Below are 23,566 nucleotides of genomic sequence, written 5' to 3'. Positions count from 1 at the left end.
TACTTGAGGCTTGAAGGTGGCATAGTGAATCCAAAGAGATGATTCATAAATGGCGTGATCCCAGGCATTACGAAGTGGCCAAAGGCTAAGGGATAGTGTTGGGAGGGGAGGCTTCCAAGAACTCATCAAATCACAGCTTGTAGATGTCTGTCTGCACTGATTGCATGCTGGTCAGGCTTTGGTGAACAGAAATTCTTAGAAGCAAAGAATACCACTCAGTTGTCACCATGTGTAAAGTGTCTGACACGATGCAATCTGATTCTGATAAAATGTGATCTGAATGGGGAAGCCTCCTGCCCATAGGGCTTTCTTCTCCTTCCTTGTTTGACGTCCCTACTGTTAACATCTCTGCTTTGGAGCAGAAGACATATCTTGGCTTTTGGTACCCCAGCATCCATTCCCTCCTAGCTTTGGTAACAGCTCCTTAATTTCCTTTGGGAGAATTTCTTCTTCAATGTGTGTAGTCTTACCTCCTCTACTCAAGCATGGCTGAGCAGCCTTTCCATACTGGGACCTTAAATCTTGTGTGGAGCACCAGAAGGAGGAGAGAGTGGCCAGGACCACACCTTCCAGAATACACCTTTTATGATGCACATTCACACAACCCAGATACAAGAGAGTTCCTTTCCTTTCCTCCAGCCTTTACTTCAGCCTTCTCACTGATTCTATGATGTATCTGCAGTCCTTCTAATAAATTCATTTCCTGCTTCTATCAGCCTGCATCCATTTCTACAGCTTACAATCCAAGATCACTAGCTGATATTTGAGTGGGAGATCAAGAGGTAAGACAGGAGGTGAGGAATCACCTGAGCTTCCAAACAGCCAGGCAAGGATACAGGTGAGCTTATCGCATTTACTAGTTAGCCTCTTCCAAGGCTGTGGTGGCTACTGTTATCCATCAACTTGGCTAGGCTGTGATTTTCAGTGGTTTGAGAGACACCATGTAATCACTTTCCATTTTGTGATCTGCTGTGAGCAGCCAATCAGTTAAAAGGGGAGTTTCCTTGGAGGCATGGCTTGCCTCTGGTATATAAATGGGTGTTCTGGCAAACCTCGCTCTCTTTCTCAGCCCTGCACTCTTCTTGTCTCCTGACACCCCGTTCCTGGGATGTAAGCCTGCAGAAGTCTCTGGCTTTCCTCCTGACCTGCAGATTTTGGATTCACCAGCCCCTGCAAACCCAAGAGCCAGCAGACGCCTCCAGCCTGCTGCCTGACCCACACATTTGGGCTTCCTCAGCCCCTGCAACCACATGGGCCGGCAGAGATCTTCAGCCTATTGCCTGACCTAGGGATTTGGTACTTGACTGCCCAACAATTGCATGAGCCAGTTCCTCACAATGGTGTGAGCCATTTCCTTGAGATAAATCTCTCTCTGTATATATCTATATATGCCTCACTGGTTTTGCTCCTCTCGAGAACCCAGACTAAGACAAAGGCCAAGAAACCAAGTGAATGCAACACCTTGTGAGAGAAAGGAAGGGGAGGAAGATTAGGGTAGAATCATGAGAATGACAAGCCCTAGTAGTGTTAAGAAGCTGATAAGAGAGGGCTGCCAAAGGAAACCATTTTCTTTGCCTATTTTGCCTGGCTTCAGCCTCAAGTACATTAAAAGATTCTGATAAATTTAGCCTCAGGGAGAAATTCCACATGACTAACATGACTCAAAAGGCCTTTCTGGAAAAGTTTTCTCCTTACCCCAATTCTCTGTCTCATTTCCCAGAGACCCCAGCCATGGGATCCCCACTTTACCTCTACAGACTGGTCTAACTTCACAGAAGAGTAATCTCAAGGACATTCCAGGGATACCACTTGCAAAAATATCATGGCTTTCCAATAGCCCATAGATCAGGAACCAAATCAGAGGCTTGTGAAATTGGTCTTCCATATTTAATTGCTACCACTCCCATGCCACAGACACCCTGGTGGTGCAGTAGTTAAGCCCTGAGCTGCTAACCAAAAGGTCAGTGGTTCAAACCCACCAGCCTTTCAGCAGGAGAAAGAGGTGGCAGTCTGCTTCCATAAAGATTTACAGCCTTGAAAACCCTGTGGGGCAGTTCTACTCTGTCCTATAGGGTTGCTATGAGTCGCAATTGATTCAACAGCAATGGGTTTTGGTCTGGCTTTCACATGCAGCAAAGGAAACATTCAGTTCTTTCTCTGAGTCCAGTATTAGGTGTTTTTGTCGCTGTTGTTGTTAGTTGCCACTGACTTAGCTCTGACTCATGGTGACCTTATGTAAACAGAATAAAACATTGCCCAGTCCTACACCATTTTCATGATCATTGTTATATTTGAGCCCACTGTTGTGATATTGTATAGCGTCTTCCAACCTAGGGGGCTCATCTTGCAGCACTAAATCAGACAATATTCTGTTGTGGTTCATAAGGTTTTCATTAGCTAAGTTTTGGAAGTAGGTCGCCATGCCTTTCTTCCTAGTCTGTCTTAGTCTGAAAGCTCTGCTGAACTCTGTCCACCAGAGGTGACCCTGTTGGTATTTGAAAAGCTGGTGGCATAGCTTTCGGCTTCACAGCAACATTCAAGCCACCACAGTACAATACACTGACGGGTGGTGTCCAGGACTAGGTAGAGTCTATAAAAGGATTGAGAAGGAGCAAAGAGAGAGTAATATTGGAATGTCAGTCAGTGCTCACCCGCCACATGCAGCTAAGGAAAACTGTTTCACCCATAACCCCCACTGCTTCACAACCTCCTATCATCCTGCCTGCTAATTGGGGCATGGGGGGACTTTGTGATCCAAGAATGATCGACCCATAAGCTGGCAAATAACTTATGACTTGTGTAACCAGGGATGAAAAGATTTATTTGCCCAATCAGGTTCCTCTGAGGTTCTGAGAATTACAAAGCTGGGAAACTGAGGTAGTTAGCACAGAGCCTGAGGACAAAAAGACATCTTGAGAGTGGGAAGTCAAAACCATGGATAAACCAAACATCCATGTGAGTGAAACAGTGAAGAGAGTGAGGAACCTAGTCAATAGAAAGAAGAGAATTGAACGAATAATTAGAATGAGAGACAGAATAAAAGATTGTTCCTAAAACTGCCGCGGGTTCTGACTACTTTCCAATTCTAATTACAGCTCATGATCGTCCTAATAATAAACCTCTGTTTTTGAGGTAACTTGAGGGAGCCTATTTCTTGCAATGAAAAAAGAACAGAACAGAGACAAAGGGAGTCTACACAAAGACCGAGGTAAAGAACACGCAAGCCTTTTCCCATTTCTCTGGGCCTGGCTTTCAAACCACAAATGGATCTGTCTAAAACAGCCTCTCATGCCTGCAGCGTGTTATAATTTTCAAAGTCTGTGCACTATTATCCCATGTGAGCCTTGTGACAACTTGGTGAGATAGTAATGTTGGACACTCATTCATTCAACAAACACTTGTTCAGCTCCTGCTGTCTATGTCAGCAGCATCTTCAGGGAGTGAATAAGGGCAGGTAGCAAAGGTCAAAGAGTCATGGCCCCTTCCCTAGAAGAGGACCCCGGTTTGCGGGCACAATGGTCTGCATTTTACAAATGAGAAGGTAGATCAAAATAAGGCATAGATGTGTGCAAGGTCACCCAGCTAGTTAGTCAACGAAATGAGATGTTAACTCAGGTCTCCTGAACTCATCACCTTCCCAGACTTTTTCTGCAATATGCCCTGGTCCTCCCAGCTTCACAGCCTCTTCAGGTATTTACAAAAGTTTACTTAAAGGACAGAAAGTAAATATCTTAAGTTTTGTGAGCCATATGGTCTCTGTCACAATTACTGAACTCTGCCACGGTGGAGCAAAAGCAGCTCAGACAATAAGTAAAGGAGTGAGCATAGCTGTGTCCCAATAAAACTTTATTTATAAAAACAGGTGGCTGGCTGGATTTGGTCTGTGGACCCATAGTCAACTGCTAGTAAGGTCTCTGGGTGGCACAAACCATTTGCACTTGACCAATAATCTAAAGGTTGGCCATTTGAACCTCCTCAGCAGTGCCATGGAGGAAAGGCCGGGTAATGTGCTTCCATAAAGATTACAGCCAAGAAAACCCTATGGAGCAGTTCCACTCTGTAACACATGGGGTCACCATGAGTTGGAATTGACTTGACGGCAGCGGGTTTGTTTTTTGGTTTATTGAACTCTTAGGTAGTTGAAGGACCCTCCCCCTGCCTGATCTTTTCAATCGCTTCAAGTGCATGCCAAAGATGGATGATGAAAAAGGAAGACAGAAGAAGAACTGATGCATTTGAACCGTGGTGTTGGTGAAGAATATTGAATACACCATAGACTGCTGCCAGGAGAATGAACAAACCAGTCTTAGAAGAAATACAACCAGAATGCTTCTTAGAAGCAAGGAGAGAAGATTTCAGTTTGCTTGCTTCGAACATATCACCGGGAAAGACCAGTTGCTAGAAAAGGGTACCATGTTTGGTAGAGGGTCAGTGTAAGTTGGAACTGACTGGATAGCAACTAACAGCCACAATCCTCTGCCACAGCCACGACCACATAGTGTTCTGAGTACTTTAAAGATGACAAAGCCATGAGAGTCAAGTAACATATAGGTATTGTATTAATCTGACAATTTTTGACTGATTGGGCCATCAAAGGAGACCACTCCTCATTCTTAACCTGACTTAGCAAAAGATCCTTTCACACAGATAACATATTTTCTCCAAAACCCTCTCAATATCCCAGGCTCCCATCACCATAACAACCTACATTCTACAATGAACAAGTAAAAGCAGTAACAAATAAGGGAAGAATTCATGTATCGACTTCTTTGGTTACGAGTTTTGACATTTCAAGTTGTGCTACTGACAGACCAGTCTTTGGTGCCTCCAACCATTCTGCATTTCTTGTGTCCTTGTACTATTGTAAATGCAATTGTGTTTTCCTAAAGACCCGTAGCCATATATCAAGAATCTTAAATTATTTAGATTATATATACAGCCCAGGAAGAAAACTAGACCCCTGTCAGCAGAGGGAATGATGTAGAATACAAGATGATAGACATACTAAAAAATGAACTGGAAAAAGTCAATAAAGATATATATAAATGTGGACAATTCAACTTCATGCGAATTCCTGGTGGGGCAGATAAAGAGGGAGCTACAGTATATTTCAAGTTTCTCTGCCATGGGGTAAAATGTATTCCAATTCTGTGTGAATACTGTTGTTCTTAGCTACTATCAAGTTGGCCCTGTCTCATAGAGATTCCATTACAACGGAACAAAACGTTGCCCAGACCTGTGCCATCTTCACAATATTTCATATGTAGTAGTCCATTACTGGAGCTCTGGTGGTACAGTGGTTAAGAGCTTGGCTGCTAACCAAAAGGCCAGCAGTTCAAATCTACCAGCCACTCCTTGGAAACCCTCTGGGGCAGTTCTACTCTGTCCTATAGACTAGTTGTGAGTTGGAATCTACTCGACAGCAATGGGTTTTAGTTTACTGTTGTGGCCACTGTGTATTTTGAGTGCCTTCCAACCTAGGGGAGGCTTATCTTCCAGTACTGTATCAAACAATATTCTGTTGTGATCCATAGGGTTTCCACTGGCCAATTTTCAGAAGTAAATCACCAGGCCTTTCTTCCTAGTCTGTCTTAGCCAGGAAGCTCCATTGAAACCTATCTACCACGGGTGCCCCTGCTGATATTTGAAATACCAATGGCATAGCTTTTAGCATCATAGCAACATGCAAGCCACCACAGTATGACAAACTGACAGAGGGATGATGGCTTTGAATATCGGGCCTTCCTTTTCATAATGTTAAGACTTTTCTATCATCAAAAGGATAAAATACAGACTAAAGAGTGCACACACATGTCCTCCCCACTTTTGATGGGTGGTCAAGTCATGAATTACCAGTACCTGATGTCCTCACCCACTACACCATCCCATGAAAGTCCCTGACCCTGGACTCTGGGGATCACTGACACACCCAGAATGATGGTATCTGTTTGCCCCAGGATACAGGCTCCAGAAACATCCTCTGCCCTATGGCTCCCAGAGGAGATGGGGAGAAGGAGCAACCTGAAAAAACAAACTAAACAAAAAGCCCAGGCCAGCTGCGCTCGCGATGTTCTGGCTCGGGAGGAGAATGGCATTCTATGAGGACTGTTTAAAACCCTTAAACCTATTCCCGCCCAACGACAGTGCCTGTTTAGTTTCAGACAATTCCTTCCCCCCTCACTCTTGGGAGCTTCCTTGGAGATGCTACAAAAGGGGGCGGGGGGCGAGCGGTGCATCTGCCTGCAGTTGTGGGTCACCTGGGGGCTGCCATTTCAGGTTCCTGGACAGTCGTGGCTCATGAAGGTTTTATTAATTAAATACCCTCCTTGGGATGGTTCTTTATGAAGGAAAAAGCTACTCTCTTTATGGCTACTATGAGCGTCCTTCTGCCTTCATGTTTACGAGGCTGTCCCTTTTCCTTGCCCGTGTCTTAAAGGAACCAAATAACAATGAAGATGATAATTATAGTTGGCATTTATTAAGTACTTACTATGCGTCATGCTCAACACCCATCTGTCTGTTGTAGTGTGGTGGCTTGGTGTTACTATGATTCTGGAAGCTACACTGCTGGTATTGCAAATACCAGCAAGATCACCCATGGTGGACAGATTTTAGCAGCTTCCAGACTAAGACTAGGAAGAAGTCCTGATAATCTACTTCCAAAAATCAGTCAGTGAAAACCCTATGGATCACAACTGAATACTGCCCCATATACAGCTGGAAGATGAGCCCCTTAGGTTGGAAGGCACACAAAACACACAGTGGCCGCAACCACGGGCTCGAGCATCACAAAGGTGGTGCAGGACTGGACAACATATTGTTCTGTTGTACGTGGCGTCATCATGAGTCAGAGCCGATCTGACCACCTCATGCCTGCAGGCATCTGTGATTTTCCCTGTCCAATATCTGTGAATTCTCCAGCTAGTCTCCCAAAGCATTTGTATCTGGCTTGAGAGGCAGTTATCACACTACCCTGCTTTGTCCGCTAAGTTTGCCCCTGAGGTGCTCTTCCTGGCTGCTCAGCTCTGCTGGAAGCTCCTGGAGGACCAGGCTCATGGACCTCTCCCCTCTTCCTCTCCAGGGTATGATCGTAGTTGACCTTGGGGGCTAGAAGGCAGTGGTGGGGAGAAGATTTTTCTCTATACACTGCTGTGCCTTTGAATTTTATAACATTTTCAGATATTATTTACTCAAAAAAGTAAAAGAAATGTCCAAAATTATAATAAAAAGAGGCAGCAATATTGCATAGTTGGAATAGCACGTACTTTGGAATCACAGGTCACAGACATACTTGTGTGAATCTGGGCAGGGTCCTAACCTCTCAGAGCCTGTTTCTTCTGTAGAATGGAGATTATTCTACCTCCCTTGAAGGGTTGCTGTGAGCAAGAAATGAGATAATATATCTGATGCACCCGGTGAGATGCCCACTATACAATGGGAACTATGATCTTAAAACACGAGTGGATGCTACAATTATCTCTCGTTATCCTGCTAGGATTTTAGATGTCTCCAGTCAGATTTCTCACCTGCTTTTCCTCCTCTCCCTGCTAGCAGCATGGGGTTTTTCCAGGCTGTCGTTAAGCATGTGTTTTCGGCGAAGGAAGAGAGCTGAGGTCTTTAAAAGTGTATGAGAGGGAACTCCTTGACAGTGTTTTTGATGGAGCTGAGCAAAAACAAAGCCACACAAGGGAAAAGGCTTGTGGCAGGAAGCCAGAATTTACATCCCAGGTAAGTTCCCATAAGGGGTTGGAACAAACCAGTGGTTTCCATGGAGAGAATGGAGGCTCCAGGCAAAATCCATGTGCACCAGTGGATTTCTCTATAAGCTAAGATTGCTGAGGATAGGGCCACATCTTTTCATCCTTGTACACCAAAAGCCTATCCCAAAGGGGGACATCTTATAAATGATTACTGACTCATGGATCCAGCCAATGAGCTATTCACCCAGCCCTCCAGTTTGTCATGAGCCTTGCACTTCTTCAACCGATTTCACCACATGGAATTCACCAGTTACTGACTCAGCCTTGCCCCTTCCATCACAGATGGGTTTTCCCACGGATCTCTTCTGTGAAGCAGGGTTTCCACATGAGGAGGCAGCACTGCCTAGTAAAGGTCCAGGAACTTCAGTCAGACATCCTTGGGTGAAATCACAGCCATGATGCTTCCCAGTTCTGTGACATTGGCCAAGTCATTTTACCTCTTTAGATCTTGGTTTCCCCAATGTACAATGGGATAATAATGACAACAGCAACAAAAACAAGGGCCAGTACATATTCAGTGCTTACCATGTGCCAAGTGACAAATGGGTTCTTTACCCATACCAGCACACCAGTGACAATGAAGATGGTGCAGGACAGGCAATGCTTTGTTCTGTTATATAGAAGGTTGCCATGAGTTGGAACCAACTTGGTGGCAACTAACAACAACCCGTAATAGTACCTACTTTCATAGGCTGTTATGCAAATTAGGTAAATGTTCAGAAGCAAACTGATACACAGTTAAATAGTGCTCAATAAATGCTACTGATTGCTGTTATTATTCTCCCCTTGTGGCATGAAGATATACTTAACTTCCATTTCTTGGTTCAGTACCAGCCTTCTACCCAAGACAACCATTGCACACTTACCAAATCCTTGTAGATCTATTGATTCAATCCAGCTTCATTTGAGCATAATCAACATTTATCAAGCCCACTGCCTTCTGCCCTGTATAGATGCACGTCTTTTCTGGTAGGGAATAAAAGCTCAGCTTCAAGTCATGGCCACTGGTGTTCTGCATTTGTGGGGACACTGATACCCACAGTTTTAGCAATAGGTGTCATTACAGTAACACTGAAAGCTTTTGCAAACACTCCTTCTGCTCCCATGTTGTGAGACAAACACCAGTTGTCATCCTTTTCAGCGGTGTTTGCTGCCCTTAGGGACTGACAGGTTAAAACACTTCTAAAAGTAACCTTCCATGGGAGGAACTTCTGCCATGCTAGCTGTGTTTGAAAGCATGCTTGAAGAGCATTTTCCTTTGCTTATAAAATTCCTGCTTCTCACACAAGGCAGGCAGACAGCTAGAGGCAGATACTCCTCTCTTGACTCAGAAGTCCCATTACATGATGGTGCATCATCCCACCCTGACCGCGACGCCCCCCACTCACTAAATTGCTCCTAACCCTTCTCGTCTCCTATTGTACATTACCACCTCTGCTACATGGCAGCATTAATTTGATTTATGGCCCAGCCACCCCACCTGAGGCCTGGGAAGATGGCTCCCCTCCGATCGCTTCCATCAGCAGGGTAAGTGGAAGGTAATAAAAACCCATACGTGGCTCAGACTTTCAATTTCAATTGGAAATTGAAACTGTGCAATATGATTAAAGTTTAATCTGCATCATCAATAAACACGTGTGTGAAAACAACGAGGGCTGCTTTACCTCCTAGTCGCAGGCGTGGATTTGATAACAGCGTGTGTGCTGTCTCTTGACCAAACAATGTGCTTACTGGGGTTGGGATTGTGAACACCGACATACGTGCCCAGGCATGTGGGGAGTCGATATACTTGTAGGAAAAGATGAAAATCATCACAGGGACGTATCTGGGAGAAAAGGGTTGCTCACAGTCAGATGGAACTGGATTGAATCAACAGCTCCACAGGGGTTTGCTAAAGGTGCCAAGGTTCTTCAGGGAGCAGTGATACCCATGTATTCATTCATTCGTTTATTGAGCGCCTACTGTGTGTCAGGCCTGTGCTGGGTTCTAGAGCCATAATGGTGACAAAAAAAAGCAGACTCAGTTTCTGCCCTCTCAGAGCTTACGGTAATGATTGAGAGTGATGGCAATCAATTAGGCACTGAATTTTAAAATTGTCCCTGTATTAAATGGGCACAATGAGCAGGTCTCTGATGCTGTAGGTGCTACAAAGAGGGAGATGTGAAATTGTCTGTGAGGTTAGAGAGGGCTTCCTGGAATAGGCGATGACTGAGCTGAGGCTTAACGAGTGAGTCCGGGGAGGTTAACTAGGCCAGAAGTGGGAAACAGGGTTTGGGAGATGAGACAGACCCAAGAGTGAGCCAGCCAGAGGAGGCCATATATGCAAAGGCCCAGGGGAATCTGACCCAGGGTTGAAAAAAGCGAAGTAGCTGGGTCAGAAAGAACAAGAGGCTGAAGTTAAAGCTGGAGAGGTAGGCAGAAAGATCACTCTGGGCTGGTACTGTTAAAGATATTTGCTAAAGGACTTTCGAGTGGAATGATATCTCTTAGAATTGCCTTAAAATATTCCAGATATTTGTTGTTATTTTATGGTGTGGAGTCGATTCTGACTCATGGCGACCCTATGTACAGCAGAACGAAATGTTGCACAGTCTTGTGTCATCCTAAAAATCACCATCACGTCCAAGTCCATCGTTGTGGCTACTGTGTCAGTCCATCTCCCTGAGGGTCTCCCAGGCCCTTGCTGGCCCTCTGCTTCACCAACATAATGTCCTCCTCCAGCAACTGATCCCTTCTAATGATGTGTCCAAAGCGTATGAGTCAGACGACGGTCTCTTGAAATCCATAGGGTTTTCACTGGATAATTTTCAGAACTAGATTGCCAGGCCTTTCTTCCTAATCTTAGTCTAGGAGCTCTGCTGAAACCTGTCCACCATGGACGACCCTGCTGGTATTTGAAATGCCAGTGGCATAGCTTCCAAGCACCATAGCAACACCCAAGCCACCACAGCATGACAAACTGATAGACAGGTGGTAGACTGCAGATGTAGTCAAGTACTATTTGTGTAATTAAAAAGATAAGTATAAGTTAAAGATAAAGTAAGTTATATGACTCCCCACTAGGATTCTGTCTTAGAAACCCAAGTTACTTTTGGAGTCCCAAGGACAATGGTCTTTCTATCACAAATTTCAACACACTTCCGGCGACCCAGGTGAGGGCTCAGTCAGAGAAAGGGCGTATCATTTTCTGGCTTAACTGTGGGAGATCAAGGTCCATGGTGTATATGATATAATAGAGGAAACCTGGACGTGGTGTCAGGAGATTTAGGTCCTAGTCTCAGCCCCACCAATATCCACATGTGGAGCCCCGAATGACATATTATCCATACTGAGATGAGTCTCTCAGCGTGTGTAAACATACTTAGGAAAAATATTTAGACTCCTTTAGGGGACATCAAAGGTGGCATTGGTGGCTGAGGGGTAGAATTCTCACCTTCCTTGCAGGAGACTCAGGTTTGATTTCCAGCCAATGTACCTCATGTGTAGCCACCACTCGTCTGTCAGCGGAGGCTCGCATGTTCTTGTGAGGCCAAACAGGTTCCAGCAGCACTGCCAGACTAAGGTGGACTAGGAAGAAAGACCTGGCAATATACTTCTTAGAATCAGCCAGTAAAAACCCTATGGGTCAGAAAAGTCCTTTTCCATTTTGCATGGGACTGCCATGAGTCGGGGGCTAAGAACAACAACAAGGGAAATCAAGTCTGGATCTCTTAAGCTTTGGTAATACAGAGAGCTTCTCTAAGAGAAATCTGTTTTTGACCTCTAAAATCTTGTAATTTATAACTATCAAGAAATGTGAAATGCTTCGTGATTTGTAAAGACAGGCAGCATGGTACCATGGTTAAAAACACAGACTCTGGAGTCAGACAGACCTGGATTTAAATCCCTGCCCCCTGAGTTACTAGCAATGAGAACTTGGACAAGCCACTGGGGTCTCAAAGAATCAGTTTCCATATACGACAAACGGGTACAGCAATTCCCTGCCCTTCAGGATTATGGAAAGGATGACAACGCGGAAACACCTGGGACATAGTAGATGTTCACAAATTCTTAATGGGGGGTGGTGGGCAAAAGGGAGGTGGGGGCACCACTGGCCCTCCTGGAGAACCTCAGATTCGCCCCTCTTTCTATTTCAGGTGCAGCTCACTCAAGATGATTTGCAGTTGGTGGCAAAGCCAGCCCTGGGGCCAGAGATCTGAGACTGGTGATAAAACCGTCAGCCAAGATTTGCTACATCTTTTTCCACCCTCTAGTCTCCCATTAAAAATGATTTGTTGTTAGGACGAAACATGGGAAAACAAACGTGATTAAAATTTTTCCATATTAAACACCTGTGTGGCGATGGCAGGCCTGAACTGAGCTCTCTGGAAAGGCTCTGACTCATCTGTCTAGAGGGGGAGACAAGCAACTGGCAGAGTCAGGAAGCAGAGCCAGAGTCTGGATTTGTTCCTTTGCTCCTTCACACTCTTCCCAGTGTCTTCCTTCTACCTGGTTGACTTTAGCCCCCTGATCCCCTTAAACACAAGAATAGTTGATCAAGGATTAAAGGTGCCTGGGGCAGGAGGATAGGTCCCTGGGTTGGGCAAATGGTTTGCACTCAACTACTAATCAATAGGTTGGTGGTTCAAATCCACCAAGCGGTATCATGGAAGAAAGGCCTGGGGATCTGCTTCTGTAAAGACTTCAGCCAAGAAAACCCGGTAGAGCTCAGCTCTACTCTGTAACACGTGGAGTCGCCATGAGTTGGAATTGACTAAATGGCAATGGATTTGGTTTTTTATTTGGGGGGAGGCAGGAGGCGGAGCATCACTATAGCTCAGGTAGGAGGAGGGTGGAGGGGTGGAATGTGTTCTACCCCCTTACCCTGACTTCCCAGAGGGGGAAAAAAATCACTTATATCTTTCAGAAAAGTGATAGATCTGCCCCAAATCCACGAACTCAGTTATACAGATTATGACACATACTTTGCAGCTTGCGTGTCTCTTAGAAACATTTTGCTTCCTTAAGGTGATAGATTAATTGCAAAACAATCCACTTTTCTTCATTCCTCCCTGTACCCACACCCTTTGCAATGTTCTTTTGCATCTCCTCTCAACAAGAGGCGGAGTCTCTTTCCCAACCCTTGAATACAGGCTGGTCTTATGACTCGCTTTGGTCAATAGAATACAGCAGAGCTGAGTATGTGTCAGCTCCAAGGTTAGGCCTCAAGAGACCTTGTACACTTCCACTGTCTTGTAAGCAAGCTTGGGTTATTCTTCTGGGTGATAGGAGATAAATGACCCAGTCACTACCAACTAATCACCACCATTCAACAACCAGCTAACTTCTACAGATTTGAGTGAGGCCATCATAGACTAGCCAGCATCCAGCCAAACAGGATCTGAGCACAAATCCCTGAGTAACCCTGTTTCAGCAGGCAGGGAACTCTTACGCATTTTCCACTTGTAATTGCTTCCTTCCCTTATAGATACAAAACAGAGCTGGATAAATTGTCACTTTGGGATCATAGCACCATAAGGCTTGGGTCATTTCAGGCCCATGAGATAATTTCTACGAGTTACATCAAGGGAAGAATCCCAGTTGCAAGCTGTCCTTTAAACCCATCTTGCTTTGGATCATGAAAATGTTTGCACGCTCTAGTTTGCAATATTTCTTTCACGGTATACAGGAAGCCTGTATCTCAGTGCCCACATAGAAATAAAAATTGTACTTGGATGTCATTACTGTCAATTATCCTGGGTATAAAGTAGAGTCCATGTCACCCCTCCTGGGTGAGAGGTAGTGACCAGCTTGTGGCCAAGGTGCTTGACCTGGATGAGCCTTGTTCCATCCCATCCTCCCAAGACTGACACAGGAGAGGAAATACAGTTCCACGGAGCCCTGGCAGCATAGTGGTTAAGAGCTACGGCTATTAATCAAAAGGTCAGCAGTTCGAATCCACCAGCTACTCCTTGGAAACCTTATGGGGCAGTTCTACTCCGTCCTATAGGGTCACTATGAGTTGGAACCTACTTAACAGCAACGAGTTTGGGTTTTGGGGTTTTTAGTGCCAGTCAGATCCTTGAAATCACTTTAGGAGAAAACCTCGTAAGCGGAGGATTGAGAAACCAGTGGGGGTAAAACAGTGAAACCTGTGACAGCCAGAACTCAAAGGGACTGCCTTGCTTCTCCAGATCTTGCAAATTTTCCACCTTTGGCAGAGCGAAGTCTTACCACTTTTCTATTGCTCGTTTTAGTGGAAAAGATTTGAATTTTCCTTCTCTGACAGGTTTCTGCCTCACACAGGTTCTAGCTTTTGCAGGTTTTACTGTATTCGATTATTTCTTAAAGGTACCTTGACTAGAAAATAAAGGGACATGTTGAAAAAAAGCTGGCCTGATTGATTTCTGTCCTTTGGAGTTCTGAACCCTTCTGAATCTGCCTGCTTTCTAAAAGGAAGCATATAGTGAATGTACAACTGGCAAAGAGACAGATATCCAACTTAATCTTTGAAAAAAAATCTTTAAGTAATATTATCCTGAAAATAGAATGTTTGCTAACTGTCACAAGAATAGTGTTAGGGCCCCTCCTGTAGCCCCCGCAACCCTTGTGCTTCTCCTCCCAGAGCCTGTTTCTATCCCCTCTCCCTCCAGACTATGAGTTTCTTGAGGGCATGGATGATGTCGTATTCACTTTGGTGTTGGCTGGTCCTCAGAACTCATGGAAAGGTTAGGCTCACACTCATGAGTCACCAGGATTCCTTCACTGTCATAGGACTCAAGCATCAAAAGAGGATCCAACCACAATTTGGTTCAAACCAAGATCCCCAGATTAATCAATGACCAGCTTTGTTCTTGGCAACTCAACTAGCTGGACCAAATGGCCCTCAAATCTATCACATTGTGATGTTCTGGTAAGCAGATGATTCAATTGGCAGATCACCTGCCTTAGATGTCCAAGACTAGAACTGGACTCAGATGTCAGCCCTGACACTTACTTGGGAAAGTTACTTACCCTCTTTGTGTCTCAGTTTCTCCTGTAACACAGGGGCAATAATAGGACCTCCACCATAGACTGGTTGTAAGCAAGTGAGCTATGTGTGTGCTGTGTGTGCATGTATACAGACAGGCATATGGTAGACCTATGTGAGCGTTTACTGTGATGATGATAATGATGACAGTGATGATGACATTATCATTGATGTTGTACCTGTTCTATCCTTAGGCCACCCTGATTGGCTGGGAAGCATTCCAAGTAGGATGAAGAATGGGTGTGGACCCAATACATCTGACACCCAATACAGACTTAAAACCCCAGTAATTAGCACACTTTGGGCAGGCTGACAGGATGTTCCTTTTTCCTTGTTTATGTTCCCTTCTCCCTTGTCTTTTAGTGGTTGTATCAGCTGGTGATGTGGTATGCACAAACATTTCCAACTGACAGGAAAGTCAGAGGAAGTGCAATCTTACAGCTCAGGTATTAGTTCAGTTGCTCAGAGCCTTGGCGATGTGATTGATGGGAGTTTTATTGCAAATATGAAAATCTGCATTCCTTTCTTCCTCTGTTGGCACATCAGTGTCTTTTTCTCGCACAACATGTCCTGGTGCATTGAAGATAATAGAGCTCTAATGTCCTTGATGGGTCTGCATCAGAGCCAGTCAATGCGCCATTGGCTTGCATGACAGAATGCCTGGGTCAATGACACTCAAACGCACACTGCTTAGTAAAGAAGCAAAACTGTCAGAGCCAGAGACGTAAAGTGTTTACTGATATAACGCCAATTCTACTAACATTTATCGAGTACCTGTAGGGGGGCGAGCCTTAGGCCAGCACAGTACCTGGTGCTTGGATGGGTATGAAATAAATTCTTGTTGAATAAATGAATGAATGAGTGAATGAGCAAACGCCAGCCTATATACTGTGAAATCACTGAGGAATCCAGATTGCTTCTTCCCTTGGAATCTGAATTTCCAAAAAGCAATCAAATCAAAAGGAAATTAGCTAGACGAGATGACTAAATGGCAAAAACCCAAAGATGTTAGTCCAGCTGCTGCGAATATGACAAACGCATGAACCCCAGAGAGTGGATAATGGCTTGGCTGCTGAAAGATGAAAATCTACAAACAGCGTCAACTCAATTTCAAGGACAGAGTGTTTGACTATCAGCCAAAAAAATGAGTTGAATCATGCAGATGTGGTGAGGGAGAGCTTTGCTTCAGTCTTTGTGATTCAGAAACCTTGAGGTTATTCTACTCAGTGGTGACTGAGTTACTGTGGGAGTTAGGAGCCAAGGAGCCCATGAGATGTTTTCCACCTAGGGAAAGAGAGGCAAATAGATTCTAGGCTCTGTGCACAGAGTCCTTTCTGTCTTGTTGGTTGCTGTAACCCCAGTACCTAGCACAGTGCCTGGCACACAGTAGGTGCTCAAAAAGCTGTTAAATGGACTGAAGATGCCTGTAAGATATAATGCCTATCTCACATATACTATATATATATGTGGAAACCCTGGAGGCATGGTAGTTAAGTGCTACAGCTGCTAACCAAAGGGTTGGCTGTTCAAATCCACTAGGTGCTCCTTGGAAACTCTATGGGGCAGCTCTACTCTGTCCTATAGAGTCCCTATGAGTCAGAATCGACTTGACAGCAATGGGTTTAGTTTGGTTTATTTACATACATATATATATAATACATACATATATATCTACACACACATAAATGGAGAAAAATTTCAGATAAAAAGACATATAGAACAATGTTTCTCAAAGTACGTCCTAAGGAACGCTTTGCACAAAAATTAACTGAAAAGAACCATCCCAAACCAACTGGGGGTCAGAACTTCTGTTGATGGGACCTGTGAATCAGAACTCTAACAGGCTCCCTAAGCCATTCTTCTGCACAACATTTTGAGAGTTACGGTGTTGTTGAAGTATATTGACTATACCACAGACTACGAGAAGAACAAACAAATCTGTCTTGGAAGAAGTACAACCAAGGTGCTCCTTAGAAGCGAGGATGGTGAGACTTCATCTCACTTACTTTGGACTTGTTACCAGGAGGGGCCAATCCCTGGAAAAGGACATCATGCTTGGTAAAGTAGAGAGTCAGCGAAAAGGAGGAAGACCCTCAAGGAGATGGACTGACACAGTGGCTACAACAATGGGCTTGAACATGGCGACAATTATGAGGATGGCACAGGATCGGGCAGTGTTTCGTTCTGCTATATATAAGGTCACTGTGAGTCAGAATCGACTGGATGGCACCTAATAACAAGCGACAACACCTTTTGATCACCATTTTCAAAAAGTGCCAGGATCACTAATTCATCTAATCCTCTCAACTGCTCAGAAGCTAGGCACAATTATCAGCATTTACAGCTGAGTATGCCGAGTCTCAGGGAAGTGAAATGACTTTTCCAAGGCCACCCAACCTGTAAACAAAAGAGTCATGATTCAAACACAGAACATCACACGTCAAACCTGGACTCTCAGCCACCACTGGGTTCCTCCTCTCTGAAGGCAAGGCTACAGGACAAGGTCACGAAGGGGAGCAATCAGAAGTGACTTTCAAAGAGTATGTCCTGATAATAAAAGTAGTAGAGATCGATAAAGATGATGATACTGTTTTATATCTTTAAAACGAAAGAAAGAACACACCACTCTGGCTGCTGTAGACTTTATCAGGAGGCTCTGATTAATGAGAACAGCCCTGGGCTTAGGTCCCTAATACATGCCTGTTATACTGCCAGGAGATTGCCATCTCAGCAATACATTGCTAGAACTTGCTGGGGCAGCAATATCAGTTCCACTCTGCGTTTGATCAGGTTCATGTCTGTTTTTAAATAAGGCCAGTAAGTACATGCATCCAGTAGGGCAGCTGGTGACGAAAAGATGATGTTAAAGGAAATGTTAAACAGTCACGGGAAGCGGCTCAGCCATGAACGTGAACCATGTGGCTGGACATTTCATTTGTGGTCAGGAAGACCTGGAAGGTTAAAATGGCCAAGGTCAAATGGCCAAGGTCATGGGTCTGATGGACCAAGGTGGCCAGTCTTCCTCACTATTCCTAAGTCCCACCTGCCTCGCTAATACACCTGGCCACCTGAAACTTTCAGGGCAGGGAAATCATATCAGGAGACCTGGTACCTTGGAGGTCTAGACTGCCCGTTTGCTTGAGTTCCCTTCTCAAACGTTACCTTTTGAAGGAGGACACCTACTGGGAAAAGCATGGCCTCACCCCACCTCCCTGGCTTTCTACACCCCCTTAACCTGTTTCATCTTTTTTCATGATACTTAGTGATACTTGGTATTATGTTACCTATTTATTTGTTCTTTTGTTTATTGCCTATCTCCACCCACTAGACTGTGAGCGCTATAAAGTTAGAGACTTTCGTTCTCTTGCATTTCCCTAACGTCTAAGACTGTGCCTGCTACACAGTAAAACCAAACCACTAGCCATCGAGTCGGTTCTGACTCATGGTGGCCCCATGTTGTGTCAGAGTGGAACTCTGCTCCACCAAGTTTTCAATGGCTGATTTTTCCAAAGTAGATCACCAGGCCTTTCTTCCAAGGCACTTCCGGGTGCACTCAAACCTCCAACCTCCTGGTTAGCAGCCTAGTGCACTCACTCTTTGCACCACCCAGGGGCACCTCATAAATATTTGTCGAATGAAAGAATAATGTGTTGGTACAAATGCATCCTTTATTTCAGAGAAGGAAGTTCATTCTTAATTCTAAGTCCCTTAGGTTGGTTATGTCATTAAAAAATAAACGTTTTTCTTTTTTTTTTTCTATCTTTCTTTCTGGTTAAATCTTTAAATAGCTTTCTTATCCTCTCTAGGATAACATTCAAACTTTTCATATGGCTTACTGGATTCTTCTGGTTCTGAGGTTTCCCCTCCAACCCATCCTGTGTCCTCTCTGCCTGATATCTGCACACCAACCATTCTTTCAGCCAGATAACAGAACCCTGCTTTCCCCCACTTTTTGGACTTCCTGGGTGATATAAATAGTTAAGGTGCTTGACAGCTAAATGAAAGGTTCGAGTCCATCCAGAGGCACCTTGGAAGAAAGGCCTGGTGATCTAATTCCAAAATATCAGCCATTGAAAATTCCAAGGAACACAGTTCTACTCTGACACACATAGGGTTGCCATGAGTCAGACTTCACCTGACAACAGCTGGTTTTATCCTCCCCACTTTCAGGCCCTTCCTAAGCACCATCTCCACCTAAAACACTCTTTTCCCTCATTCCTCACCTGAGTAATTACTATTCCTCCTCCTACTCTCAGCTTAAACATCACTTCCAGTGGCTGCCTTTCCCGAATGCTCAGGCTCAGCAAGCAACCCTCTGACATGCCTCCATAACGTCCTGCACTTCTACCTTCTATCACATTTAAACATGCGAACGTGTGTTTACTGTTTGTCTTCCCCACAGACTGAGTACTCTGGGAAGCAGGGGAGGCTCTTTCTTACTGATTGCAGAATTCCCAGCACTTAGCACAGTGCTGGATAGAGTCAGTGCTCAATCAATATTGCCTCTTTGAATGAATGAATGAAGGCTTGAACATGAAAGCCTAGGAATCATCTTGGATGGGGCAAACAGTTAATGAGCCCTGCTGCTAACCAGAAGATGGACGGTTCGAATCCATCCAGAAGCACCTCGGAAGAAAGGCGTGGCAATCCGCTTCCAAAATATCAAGCACTGAAAGCCTTATGGAGCACAGTTCTACTGTGATACACATGGGGTCTCCAAGAGTTGGAATTGACTTGACGGCAACTGTTTTGTTTAAGAGTTATTACACTGAAATTACCTCCAAACACAGGGTGGGTAGATCGTACCCCTGAATGCTGTGTCTAGGATAGGTGGGTAATTTCAGGTCTCAGTGCTGGCAGCAAACCTCCCTCAACCCCCAGTTATTCTCCTGGCCCAGCCCCTGACTAAGTCCACTTCTTACCACCAAAGAACTCCAGCCCTGGCCCCAGGAGCCGAGGCCATCACCAAGTACACACCCTAAATGGCAAAAACGTTAAGGAACTTGCTCTTTTACAAATGTGTTATTTAAGCCCCTAGCCAAGAAAAAACACTTTTGTTTCTGGAGGTGAAAATTTCGCAACTAGCTCGGCATCTAGAGCGCTAGCAAAACGTGAAACAATCTGGAGAATTGTGCTGAAATGGCCAAGCCGAGAGGCCAAAGGAGAAGTTGGCCATGCAGGCTCTCTATTCATCGAGGACCCCAGAGCTGGTGTGGAGACCGCGGGAGAGGAAGAGAGAGGGCCAGGGTAGACGCGGAAAGCACATGGAGACCTTTTTATTGCTTTTGGTTAACTCTAATTATACATGCAAAAATCTCCTGTAATTAACCACCCAGAGATAAAAATTTCACATTTAGCTGCATTGCCTTTTGGTACTAAAAAGGCTGAGCTGGAAGGTGCACTTATTATTTAATAGCCTGCCTTTTTCCCTTAATAGTGCAGCATAGTTATATTCCAATGAGAGACAGATGGCATAAGTGAGGAACATGGACTTTGTAATCAGATAGGCCAGCATTTTATTCTTGCTGAACCATATACTAATTTAGCATCTTTTTGGCAAGATACTTAAGCCTTAATTTCTTCATGTATAAACTGGGGACAAAAGTGGAACCAATCTCCCTGTGCTAAGAGGATTAAATGAAGTAAAATATGGAAGTTATTAACACTGACCCTGGTGTACAATAGATGGCCAAGTAGCTGCCATTATTACTCGTGTAACATCAGCAATTATTTCACCCCAACATTATTAATGACGCCCTGAAGTGTTACAGCGAATGGATTTGCTTAGTCAATCCCCTGTTGTTGGACATCTATGTTATTGCCATGTTGGCTGTGGTTTTGGGATGAGTAGCCAGGCCAAGGCATTGCCAGGAGAAGAGAGAACACAAAAAGAACGGGCATGGAGAATGTCGTTGTTGGGTGCCATCGCGTCAGTTCCGACTCATAGTGACCCCATGTGACAGAGTAGAACAGCCACGTGGGGTTTTCTAGGCTGTAATCTTTATGGGAGCAGATCAATAGATCTTTCTCCCGTGGAGCCACTGGGCGGGCTCGAAACGCCAACCTTTTAGTTAGCAGCTGAGCACTTAACCTTTGTGCCACCAGGCTCCTTATGAAGAATGCTAAGATGGCAAATGTTTTGTCATGTATATATTTAACACACACATACACAAAAGATTAAAAAGAATGGATGGTTTCTAGCAAAAGCCGCTGGTGCCAACAGGTGGCAGTGCCAATGACAGATGGATTCCAAAGGAACAAAGGAGAGGGAGGGGAGGGAGGTGACAGCTGGAATCGTTAGGAGGACAAACAAGTGTTCTTCACTCCTGTACTAACTGACCAAATTGTTTCACTGGACTGGGGACAAGAGTGGTGGAAAAACCCACAGCACCCAGAGTGGTTATTGTAAATGTAATTCAGATCACATCACTTCTTTATTCAAAACCTCATGGGACACCCTAACCAAAACCAAACCACTGCCATCGACTCAATTCCAACTCATAGTGACCCCATAGGGTTTCCAAGGGTATAAACCTCTACGGAAGCAGACAGCCACATCTTTCCCTGTAGAACCAATTGTGGTTTTGAACCACCAACATTTTGGTTACCAGTCCAGGGCTTTAACCACTGCGCCACCAGGGATCCTTGCAATGGCACCCCATCTACCTTAAAAATAAGTCTACTCCCCTAATCTTGGCCTCCACCACCTGCCCATCAGTTCCTTATACTGTGGCGGCTTGCACGTTGCTATGATGCTGGAAGCTATGTCATCTATATTTCAAATATCGCTAGGGTCACCTCTGATGGACAGGTTTCAGTGGAGCTTCCAGACTAAAACAGGCTAGGAAGAAAGGCCTGGAGATCTACTTCTGAAAATTAGCCCATGAAAACCTTATGGACCACAACAGAGCCTTGTCCGGCTCACTTGCTTTGGACACGTCATCAGGAAGGACCAATCACATCAGTAGAAGAGGATATTGCATTTGGTGAAGTAGACGGCCAGAGGGGGCAAGGGACACCCTCAGTGAGATGGATGGGTACAACAGCTGCATGATGAACTTGAACATGCTGGTGATCATGAAGATGACACAGCACCAGGCAATGTTTTGTTTCTGTTGTATGTAAGGTTGCCAAGCATCAGGGCCAACTCCACGGCAGCTATCTCTCTGTCTCCAATCCTGATTTCAAAACCCTTCATGACCTGTCTCCCTCTCTGACCACATCTCTATCACTCTCTGCTTTGCTCACACCAGTCTATTCACAACGGCCTTCCTGCCTTCATTCATTCATCAAATGTGCCACGCCTACTTCTGCCTCAGGACCTTTGTACATGCGGTTCCTTTTGCCTAGAATGCTCTCACTGCTCCCTCCTGCCCGCACTGAAATCTTTGCATGATGCACTGTCCATTATTCATGTCTTTACTCAATATCACCAACTCTGAAAGGTCTTCCCTGACCACCCTGTCTAAAATAGCTCCCCTCCATACTACCGTCACCCCTATTCCTTACCTGTTTTATCTTCATAGCATGTACCTCTATGTGAATTTGCACATGCGTTTGTTTATTACCTGTCTCACCCGCTAAAGCATAAGCTATGTATGAAGGAGCCTTATCTTTGTGTTTACTGATGCATTCCTGGCACCTAGGACAATGTCTGGGACACAGTAGCGGCTCATTACATATCTGTGGAATGAATGAGTGAATCTCTAATGTGGCCTGAAAGGCTGAGACTGACAGCTGTGCACCAAGTAGGATTAGTCCATGGCATACCATACTGGTTAGGAGCAAAGACTCTAGCATTTGCTGGAAGGCTGACTTCATCGCTTCCCAGCTGTGTGATCTTGGGCCTCTGTATGCCTTATTGGACCTCTCTGTGCCTTAGTTTCTCATCTATAAAATGGGAATGACAACAATTATTTCCTTTATGGGGTTGTTGTGAGAATTAACTAAGATATTGTATGTAAACTGCTTAGAAGATTGACTTAGGAAATCTTCAGTAAAAGTTGTGTCGTATGATTCAACCGATTCATTATATCATTCTCCTTCCTTCCACTAATTATCTCAGCCATTTACTCTTTCAAACGTTCATCCATTCTTTGTTCATTCTTCAGTAATTAGCTTATTCCTCCACAGTTCATGGAAACTCTGGTGGCATAGTGGTTAAGTGCTACAGCTGCTAACCAAAGGGTCAGCAGTTCGAATCCACCAGGCACTCCTTGGAAACTCTATGGGGCAGGTCTGTTCTGTCCTATAGGGTGGCTATGAGTCAGAATCGATTTGACTGCAACGGGTTTGATTTGGGGGGGGGGAGGGTTTCACAGATCATGCTTCTATCCATCGAATCCATCCACTCCCATACATTATCTATCCATCCATTCATGTTTTAAACAAACATTCATCAAGCCTATTTTGAAGGATCTCGAAACAACAGTTCGAAAGAGTAGAAATATGAGGTTAAAATAGCACCAAAGCTTAAGAGGCAAATGTCCTGTTTTTAAATGCCTTTCTGGACACAGCCCAGTTACATCTGGAGGCCCACGAGAGTGTCACCCTCTCTCCCCTCCCTGATACCTTCCTCCTTCCAGGCCAGAGAAACAGGTCCAAGGCCTCGGTAACCACCCCTCCATCTCCCTGCATCCTAGGGCCTCCTTCCCTTCCCTATCTCAGCTTGCGGTAGTGTTTGGTTTGCAAATAGAGCTAATCCCTTCTGGGTCAGAGATGCGCACTTCACCCCTGCTTGAAACCAATGCTTTAATGTCTCCATCAAGTGCACGCTGGGATGGCACTGGTCCCCAGG

The sequence above is a fragment of the Elephas maximus genome, chromosome 22, assembly GCF_024166365.1.
Source record: "Elephas maximus indicus isolate mEleMax1 chromosome 22, mEleMax1 primary haplotype, whole genome shotgun sequence".
NCBI classification, from domain to species: domain Eukaryota; kingdom Metazoa; phylum Chordata; class Mammalia; order Proboscidea; family Elephantidae; genus Elephas; species Elephas maximus.
This window is presented reverse-complemented; position numbering follows the sequence as displayed.